Source organism: Dasypus novemcinctus, chromosome 2 (assembly GCF_030445035.2).
Source record: "Dasypus novemcinctus isolate mDasNov1 chromosome 2, mDasNov1.1.hap2, whole genome shotgun sequence".
Taxonomy (NCBI): domain Eukaryota; kingdom Metazoa; phylum Chordata; class Mammalia; order Cingulata; family Dasypodidae; genus Dasypus; species Dasypus novemcinctus.
In genome coordinates this window covers 164,376,934-164,386,880 of record NC_080674.1, presented here as the reverse complement: position 1 = coordinate 164,386,880, position 9,947 = coordinate 164,376,934, and positions in this window count along the sequence as shown.

Below are 9,947 nucleotides of genomic sequence, written 5' to 3'. Positions count from 1 at the left end.
TTCTTCTGTGTCCACTTACACTCTTGTCAGCGGCACCGAGAGTCTGTATCTCTTTCTGCTGTGTCACCTTGCTGCATCAGCTCTCCGTGTGTGCGGCGCCACTCCTGGGCGGGCTGCATTTTTTTCATGCCGGGCGGCTCTCCTTACAGGGTGCACTCATTGAGTGTGGGGCTCCCCTATGCTGGGGACACCCCTGCGTGGCAGGGCACTCGTGCGTATCCCTGGGTTTGAACCCTGGACCTCCTGTGTGGTAGGCAGGCGCTCTATCAGTTGAGCCAAACCTGCTCATTTTGTTTTATGGTAGCTCAGTCTATTACCAAAACAATGGCCAACATTTACTTTACATTAAACAGGCAAAAGGTATAAACTCTGTTAAGTCCAAGGTTGGCAACGTCATGGGGAAACAGGCTTCCTCCCACACTGGGCGAGGATGGAAGTGGGCACACCCCACTAGGAGGGTGGTCAGCACCTCTAAATCACACCAATTGTGTTTTCACAACGCAGGGAGCATGCTCCTGGGAATCCACTGCATAAAATGCTAGCGCAGATGCGTGCTCACGGATGCCTGTGGAAGCATTTTTCATAGAAATTTGAAATTGGAAGTAATTCAAAGGCCCGACCACATAGGGCTGATTACCTAGACATTTTATGATCCAATCGCACTGTGGACTACTATACAGCTGCCAAAAAGCACGGGCTCCTTTGGAAAAATTTCCAAGATTCGTTGGCAGATGAAAGAAGCAAGTCAAGGAACAGTATGATCAAAATTCTGGTAGCACATGTATAAACAAAGCATCTCTATCTTTCGCTATAACTATGTACAGCAAAACAGATACACTGGTACGGAAAACTTCTGGAAGAATTCACACCACATAACCAGTTAAATTTGCTGCATAACTTTAGGAAGTGACAACTCTGAACCTTGGTTTACTCTGTTGTAAGTAAGTAAAAAAAAAATTCATAGGATATTGATGAGCATTAATATAACTAATTCTTGTAAGTCGTTTGGCAATAAGAAACTTTCCATAAACGTGCAGAACTAATAGAGTTGGTTTTCATCTAAGCTTTACGTGGCTTGGGCTCGTTCACCTGTCTTTGCTGCCACCTGGTGGTCAACAGTGGGGAAGCACACGTCACACTGCCTTTTCTCTTTTATTCACCTATGAGGGATGGTCTGTCAAGTAGACACAGGGCTTGTGTCTTCCAGCTGGAGTCTTGTAGGCCTCAGCCTGTTGTCAGACTTCAGTGAACTTCAAGAATGGGGGTAATAACTGAATCTATCCCACAAGGTTATGAGGATAATATGCAATAATGCATATAAAACATTATCACTGGCCCTGGCACAAAAGAATGCTCTGGAAGTGGTAATTATTGGTATTGACTACATTATCTCATTTAGCAAAACAGTATTATGCCCATTTCACAGAAGAGGAAACTGAGGTTCAAAAAGTCAAAGTAGGGAAACAGACTTGGCCCAGTGGTTAGGGCGTCCGTCTACCACATGGGAGGTCCGCGGTTCAAACCCCGGGCCTCCTCGACCCGTGTGCAGCTGGGCCATGCGCAGCGCTGATGCGCGCAAGGAGTGCCGCGCCATGCAGGGGTGTCCCCCGTGTAGGGGAGCCCCACACTCAAGGAGTGTGCCCCATAAGGAGAGCCGCCCAGTGCAAAAGAAAGTGCAGCCTGCCCAGGAATGGAGCCGCCCACACTTCCCGTGCCGCTGGTGACAACAGAAGCGGACAAAGAAACAAGACGCAGCAAATAGACACAGAGAACAGACCAAGGGGGGGGGGGATTAAATAAATAAATAAATATTTAAAAAAAAAAAAAGAAGTCAAAGTAACTTGCCCATGGCCACTTCGCTAACAAGGAGAAGGGCTGAGATCAGAATCCAGGTCTGCCCCAGACCACCTTTCCACCCTGGAGATACCATCTCCCATGCCCATCTGGAAAAGAGTTGGCAGGAGCTGTTTTTACCATCTCTGGGATCTGAATTTTGGATATCATACACCAGGAACATTTTAAAATCTCCAGATGTATCGAGTATTCATACAATCATACCTTATATATCTATATAACAACAAATTACCCCCAAATCTAATGACTTAAACCATGACTCATTTACTATTTCATGGTTTTCTGTGGGTCAGGAATCGGGGGGCAGCACAGCTGGGTCCTGGCTTCAGGCTCTCTCGCAGGAGGCCCTCGAGGTGACGCTGGGCTGTCGCACGCACGCACGCACGTGTTGTGAGCAGGGCCTCTGTGTGCCCTGAGGGCCTGCGCTGCTTCGCCCAGGTCCCCACCCTGCAGCTGGGCTGCGGGAGTCTGAAGGCTCAACTGTAGAGTTCACTAGGTGAGTTCTGTGCATTAGCATTGATTGTAAATCAATATAAGTACATCGTGGCGAATAAAGCACGCATTTTTCATAGTTTTCAAAACTAATCAAGGCAACGTTTTCGCAGCTCATCAAGACAGTTCACTGCTTCAACGTGGATTGTAAGTCAATATAAGGACACAGAACTGTATAAAACACGCATTTTACATAGTTTTCAAAACTAATAAAGATAGTGTTTTCACTGGAGGACCATCTGCTTCCGAGATCATGTGGTTGCTGGCAGGACTCAGTTCCGGGAGGGCTGTCGGCCTGAGCCCACCACCCTTAGCTCCTCTCCAAAGTGGCAGTTTACTTCACCAAAGCGTGCAAGCCAACACGGCGGGAGAGTCTGCCAGCAAGAAGGAAGCCGTAACCTTTTATGACACTCTACAGGAGGGACTGCACTAGGGCTTGAATACTGGGAGGTGGGGATCATTGTGGGCGGTTTTAGAATATTACTGCTACAACACAGTTGCCAATATTTTATTTTGCCAAACCCAGAACATTTAGAAAATCAACTCCCACCCCAGTTACCATCTTCTGTAAAAGAAATGGACATCTAAACAACTAGATACAAAGAGACGATTTCAGAATAGAGACTAGCCCTTGTATTTGAATAAATGTAGTTCTAGGAGAAACTCTCCACCCTGTCTTGAGTTTCCTCATCTCGCAGCATTCTGGTACAGGGAAAACCCTGGCAATCTCCCCTCCAGTGGGGGTGGGATTGCATTCCAGCCAGAGGAAGCAAAGAAGGAGGGGTTGGGACTGGCTTCTGCCATCACAGTGCCTGGCAGGCAGCACCCCCCACCCCCCAAAGTGGCCGAATGAATGAATAAATGAACAATTACGTGAATGAAAAACCCCATGTGGAAGTACCAAATTTATTCTCAATTTCCTGACAAGGAACCTGAGCTCCCACGGTTAAGTTAAGGGTTGAAGGTTTCAGAGCCAAAAAGGAGATTAATACTTGTAGGGCGCTTAACTCACCACAAATCACCTGCAAATCCGTTTGCTAAACTGATCATCTAACAGCCCCTCCCGCGGCAGGAAGAGGCTCCCCATTTCCCATTTCAAAGACACATAAACAAGTCCAGAGAGGTTAAGTAATCTGCTTAGTGTGATTCCGCGGGACTCTGGGGAAATGGACTGATAGGTGGCCCGGGGAGGGTCAACATGAAAGCGGTGGGGGTGGGGGCGGTGGGGGTGGGGGTGAGGGGAGGTGGGAAGCAACGAATACTTCCCACGCGGGGCACCGAGCGGGAAGAGCCTCTTTGGATCCCCAGGTTCTCAGAGTGAGCCGGGGGGCGGGCTACGAGGCGCGCCCGAGCCCTTTCCCAGGAGGGGCCTGAGCGCCGCGCAGGGGACTGGCCAGGTGACCCGCGGCGGGGGAGGCCCAGTGAGGCTGAGAAGCCGGAAGGCCAGGGCGTCCAAAGCGCGGCGCTTGGCCTGCTTGGCCTGTGTCACCCAGAAGACCCGGCGCCACGACGAGGAGGGGCTTGCCTGGGGCCACGTGGCCCGGTCGTCCTGCCCAGGCGGGCCGGGCTGCTGCTCCTCATCTCGCCAAAAAGCAGCCAGAGCTGACCTTGCAGCAGGCGGGAGTCAGGGTAAGGGCCCCGAGGCGAGGGCAGGGAGCCTCCAGGCTCACTTACTGCCCCTTCCGCTCTGCTGCAGGCCCAAACCCGTGTGTTCTCCCAGCTCTGCCCCAGGCCCCTCCTCAGCTGGCCGTCGGGAGCCCTCTGCTGGGAGGGATGGAACTTCCGTGCCTGGCCCTTTTAACTGCATATTAGATTGTTCACCCACGTCTTCCCTTCCTGAGGTGACAGTCCTCAGTGGAGCGCTTGACCAGTGACATGGCCAACATTGTCCAGGATTGCCTGTGTCCCAGGATGCACAACATCCTGAGGGAAACCTAGGTCATCCCCATTTACAAGAGAAAGAGGAACCCAAAGGGTGAGCAACGCGTCCAAACCATACAGCTAGTATTTGATGCCACAACTAGAAGGTGGAAAGGCCGCATGTAAAAATTATTAATCCTACATTCCACGCACTTTTATAGGTATTATCTCATTTAATCATCAGCCCGGGTGGGCACTATCATTACCTCCTTTTTACTGATGAGGAGACTAAAGCTTAGTGAGGCTTTGTGATATCCACTTAGCGAGTGTGGACAGAACCCTCAACTGCCTCCAAATCGGCAGACGGGTGCACTGAGTGCAGTGACTATACCCATTGAAAGCAGGGCTTCTGCTTTTCACCTCTTGTTAGGTGGGTGGTTGTTTTTGTCACTCTTCCCACGTGCTGCGGGTTGAGAATGTGGACTGCAGAACCATTCTGCCTAGGTTGAGTCCCTGGCGGTACACATTCCAGCTCTGGGACCCCAGGTGGGTTCCTCAGCCTCAGTCGGGCTTAGTTTTCTCATCTATAAAATGGGAAGTAGACATGGCTCAAGTGTTTGGGACCCTGTCTACCATATTGGAGGTCCAGGGTTTAATTCCTGGGGCCTCCTGGTGAAGGCAAGCTGGCCCACATGGCAAGCTGGCCCGTGCAGCGAGTTGGCCCACGCGAAGTGCCGGCCCGAGCACAGTGCTGCCCCGAGCAGGAGAGCTGGCCTGCCTGGCAAGCTGAGACAAGTGGAGAGCTGGCGCAGCAAGATGATGCAAGAAAAAGAGACACAGAGAAGAAACAATAAGAGATGCAGCAGACCAGGGAGCTGACGTGGTGCAAGAGATTGAGCACTGCTTTCCCACTCTGGAAGGTCCCAGCATTGGCTCCTGGTGCTGCCTAAAGAGAAGACAGACACAGAAAGAAAGCACAGCAACTGGACACTGAGAGCAGATAACAGGTTGGGGTTGGGGGAGGCAGGAATAAATAATAAATCTTCAAAAAAAAAAAAAAAATGGGACTAGCCCTGGTACCTACCTCAAAGGGCCATGTGAGGCCCTGTGGGAGACAATGCACAGATCCTGGCTCCTGGCAAGAGCTAAAAGTATGTTGTTTATTCTTACAGCTTATAAAACACTTTCATGGGCATTATTTGATTTGATTCTCACTGAGAGGATATGTAGGGTGGGAAGGCTTAACTTTTTTTTTTTTTTCCATATGAGGCAACCAAGTTTCAGGGCTTGTTCAAGATCACAGGGTCATGAATCAAGCCTAGGTTCCCAGGGCCACCCCCCACTCCTTTCTCTAAAACTGTCTCAGGAAAACATGATAGGAAAGGGCAAGGGATTAAGGAAAACCTGTCATCCTATTTCACCACACTGGTCAGAACAAAAACACAAATTAAAATGAGATACCCTTTTTTACTGTTCAGACTCGCAAAAATTAAGAATGACGGCTTAGTGCTTGGAAGTAAGTGGGAAAACAGGTGCTCAGTACCCAGCTTAGGGGCAGAGGGCGGAAGGTGCCAGGGGAGTGGAAATTGAGCCAGATTTTCCTGGGCAGCAGTTTGTTAATCTGTATCAAAATTTAGGGAGCAGATGTAGCAGCTCAAGTGGTTGAGTGCCTGCTTCTCACATACAAGGTCGTGGGTTCAATCCCTGGTACCTCCTAAAAACCAACAAACGAAAAACCAACTCATGGGAGCCAATGTAGCTCAGTGGTTGAGGGCTGGCTCCGAGGTCCTGGGTTTAATCTCCAGTCCAATATTTAAAACGAAACAAAACAAAACAAAAATTTGACTCAGGGGCTTCAGAATTTGTCCTTATGAAATGGAAGAGGTTTATCACAGCATCGTTTATAATAGGAAAATATTGGAAGCTGTTTAAATGTCCATCAGCAATAGCGTGGTTAAATAAATTATGGTATGTCTGAACAACAGAATATCATGAAGTATTAAAGATGATAATGTAGACCTACAGCATTTTCATATATTATTAAATAAATAAAAATGCTTGCCTTAACCTTACTCAGAAATAACTTTGGCAAAAATTTTTAAAATATTCTTCCAGGCCTTTTCTGCATGCAAACATTACTTAAAAAATGGAATCATACCATTTTGTAACGATATATTTTCTTGAAACTATCATTTTCATTTAACTATATACTGAATACTGTATTTTTCTGCAAGGAGCATAAATTAGTTTTGTACTTAGAAAACAAAATATTGCTACTTGTATTAATTTTTCTTTATTTTTACTTTTACGTCATGTATTCTCACTTATAAATTCAAACATTGCTGGTAAAGCTAAAATTTCCTGTCCTTTCCATACCCCAGAGATCACCATGCTTGATGTGCAGTCTTTCAGACCTTTTCAAAATACGTTTTCAGACTTTTTACATCCATATATATATACATGAACATATAAGAGGTTATATGTACACATTATTCAGAAACTTGAATTTATAAATGAACACTATGCTTGGAACTCCATCAGTAAAACATCACTATTTTATTTGACGTCTGTCGACTCATTTCTTTAATGATGGTTACTTGAAATTAAAAGAAAGAATAATAATAAAGAAAATAATAAAGCAAACGTTAAAGGAAAAGGAGAGGAAGGAGGGAGAGAGGAACAATAAAGGAGAAGGAAAATAAAGAAGGAAAATAAAAAAGGAAACTTATCTTCGTTGTTAAAAAGGTTTTAAAACTCCTTTGGTGCCCACCAGGGGGAAGTCTCAAAATGCTCGCGTGGATGGGTCCTCGATTAGAGAAAAGCCTTCTCCGATATTCCAGCACTTTCCAACTCCCTCCTCCCACAACTCCAGCTTTTCGAATGTTCCAGCTCTGGATCAGGACTCGGGACTACGAGACTTCGTGGGGCGTCCACCCGGGGCGCCCACATACGATCAAACCCCCGGGAGCGCGCTGGCGGGCTCTGCAGGACCGTCGGCAGCTGCGCGACCCAACGCCCGCTCGTGGCGTGTTTTGGGTCCCATAGATGAGCCGAATTTCTAGAATCCTAGACCTCACCCTGCTCCCTGCGTTGGGTCCTGGTGTTTGTCGCCCCCACCTGGCACGCCCCTCTCCCACCCGCGTGTGCAAGGAGCTGGTGCCGCAGGCGCCACCTACCGGCGAGAGCGAGGGAGGTCGCGGCGCTCCTGACGCCCCCAACACACGCCTCCGAGGCATCACCGCCTCCTCCCGGGCTTCCCACGGCGGATGTGCGGGACCAGGAGAGGTGCCGAGCTCCGCCCGCCAAGCTGAGCACCAGGCAGTCCGGCCAGTGGCCTGAGATAAGTTTCTCCGCCAACACTTTTAATTTCCACGTTTTCCGCGTGCCCAGATCGGTGCATAATTCTGGTGTGTATATTTGGGAGCAGGTACAAAATAAGATCAGACCCAACTGTGAACTCGAATGTAAACTACGGGCTGCAGTTAATAGTACAATTATAATAATATTGCTTCATCAACTGTAACTAAAGTACACACTAGCGCAAAGTGTTAATAATAGGGAAAACTCTGACTGTGTGTGTATGTGTCTGGTCGTGGCGGGGTATGTGGGCACCCTGTACTTTCTGCATGGATTTTCTGTAAACCTACAACTTCTCTAAGTGAAAAAAAAAAAAAAAGAAAAAGAAAAACAAGGCTGATTTCATAAAGCATCTCTAATTTCCCCAGTCAGAAACAACTTTTTTGCTCCCCATGACTTCTTATGGCATATGTCTTTTAATTTTATTTAATCCAGCTTTAATTCTGTTTACCACTCCCCCCCAGTGTGAACCTATGAAAATCATCATTATTTATTGAGCATTCTGTATCTTTATAATAAAGTTAATATTTGTGATGCCAGGTACAATGAGGTCTTGCTTGAAAGAGTGTGAGGAATACACTCACTTCATTCTACAAAAAAAACCAGTCCAAACCCAAGCTCTGTCCTCTAGTGGCTTCCGGTCCTCGGCAGTTTTTTATATTAGGATTTGTTGCCCCACCGTGTTCCACCAAACCAAAATATCTGCTCTTCCAACATGTGGCAGGGAGTAGGAGCAGCTGAGCTTCACTAACCTCTGATAGAGGATGTGGCCAGAGCAGCCAAAGGCTTCTGGGAGAGTGGAGGCAGCAGTAGACAGGGAGCACAGAGGCTGGGGTTCTGTCCCCAGCCTGGCAGCCCCTGGTGCTTTGGTCCTGCCCGTCTCTGGACCTCTGTGTCCTTGTGATAAGGCATGGGGGCCTTAAGGAGACCCTCAAGCTTTCCCAGTCACAAGTCATCTTTCATCTCCTCTGGAAGGAGCGTGGGCCCCTCCCTGAGCTCATATTGTTTCCCCCGGTGAGTGTGCAGAGCTGGGTCAGGACTGCTCCCCTGTCCCAGTGGACTTTTGTCCCGTGAGGGATAGAAAGGGAGGGATTGCGGGAACCTGGGTCCTTGCTGTTGAGCAGCACCCAAGAGCCCGGGCCAGGCCTCTCTTCTGGGGAGGGCACCCCCACCCCGCTCCATCCCAGGCCTCCCACTCTGGCCTGTAATTTCCCCTCATTCTTCGGTTCTCAGCTTAAACGAATTTTTAAAAAATTAGAGGCCAATATTTAAAAATCAGGAGCGTCATGAACAAATCCCAGCTTCTTTTGTAAAATCTGAAGCTCCAGCCACTCTGGGTTTAACTACCTCCTTGCGGGGCTGAGAAGCGGCTCCTCTCTGCAGATGAGAGCTCTGGCCACTGGTTCATCATAGGACTCCCACCGCCTCCCCTCCCACACTGCCCCATGGGCTGTGAGCATGGTGACCCCTGGCCTGACTTCTCAGGGGCGTGTGTGTATCTCGAGTGTCCAGCACCAGGCTGGGAACATGGGAGGAACTCAGAAAGCATTAGTGAATGGATGAATAAATAAACAAGCCTATGGCATCAAGTCTAGATTCACCCCCTCACCGTGGCATTGAAAGCCCTCCGTGAACCTGTTCTAGCAACCAGTGGCGATAGTGACGGTGGCAGTGAGGCCAGTAATAATACACTGTCTGTGGCTTTGCAGCCCTGTATAAAATCTTACTTATTCTTGTCAACAGACCTTTAGGATCTGTATTATGTGCCCCCCCCCCCCCCCCATGTTATGAATGAGAATACCAAGGCTTAGAGGGGGAAGCAATTTGCCAGGGGCCACCCAGCTCCTTAGAGGGCAGAGGGAGGCTGGAACTCAGAGCTGTGTGACTTCGGGTCCCGTCCTTTCCAGAAGCTCAGATCCCATTCCCATCCATTTTATACACATCAGCAGGGTCACAGGGTCTCTGCCAGGCAGGGCACCAGACTGGGGAGGACACAAAGAAGGTTCCCATGCTCCAGGGACCAGTTTCTCCTCTGCATGGGAATCCTTCAAGGCTCCTGCCAAAATGCAAGTTCCCAGGCCTAGCCCATCCCTTCTGCTTTCTCTGGTCATGGAGACTGGGAACCTGCATTTGCACAAACAGCCCCAGGAGATTCCAATGTACCAGCAGGATTTGGGAACGTCTGGCCTGTGAGGAGAGCTGCCCTAATGGGACCAAACAGGGAACTCAGAAAATCCTCCTTCTGATCGGGCAACTGGGAGCTTTCAGGCAGGGATGGGACACCCGTTCACATGTTTATTCATCCATTCACAAGGCACTTTGCTGGGTACTCAACAGTGAGCACACCAGACCCATCCCTGACTTGGAACCTTACAGCCTAGTGG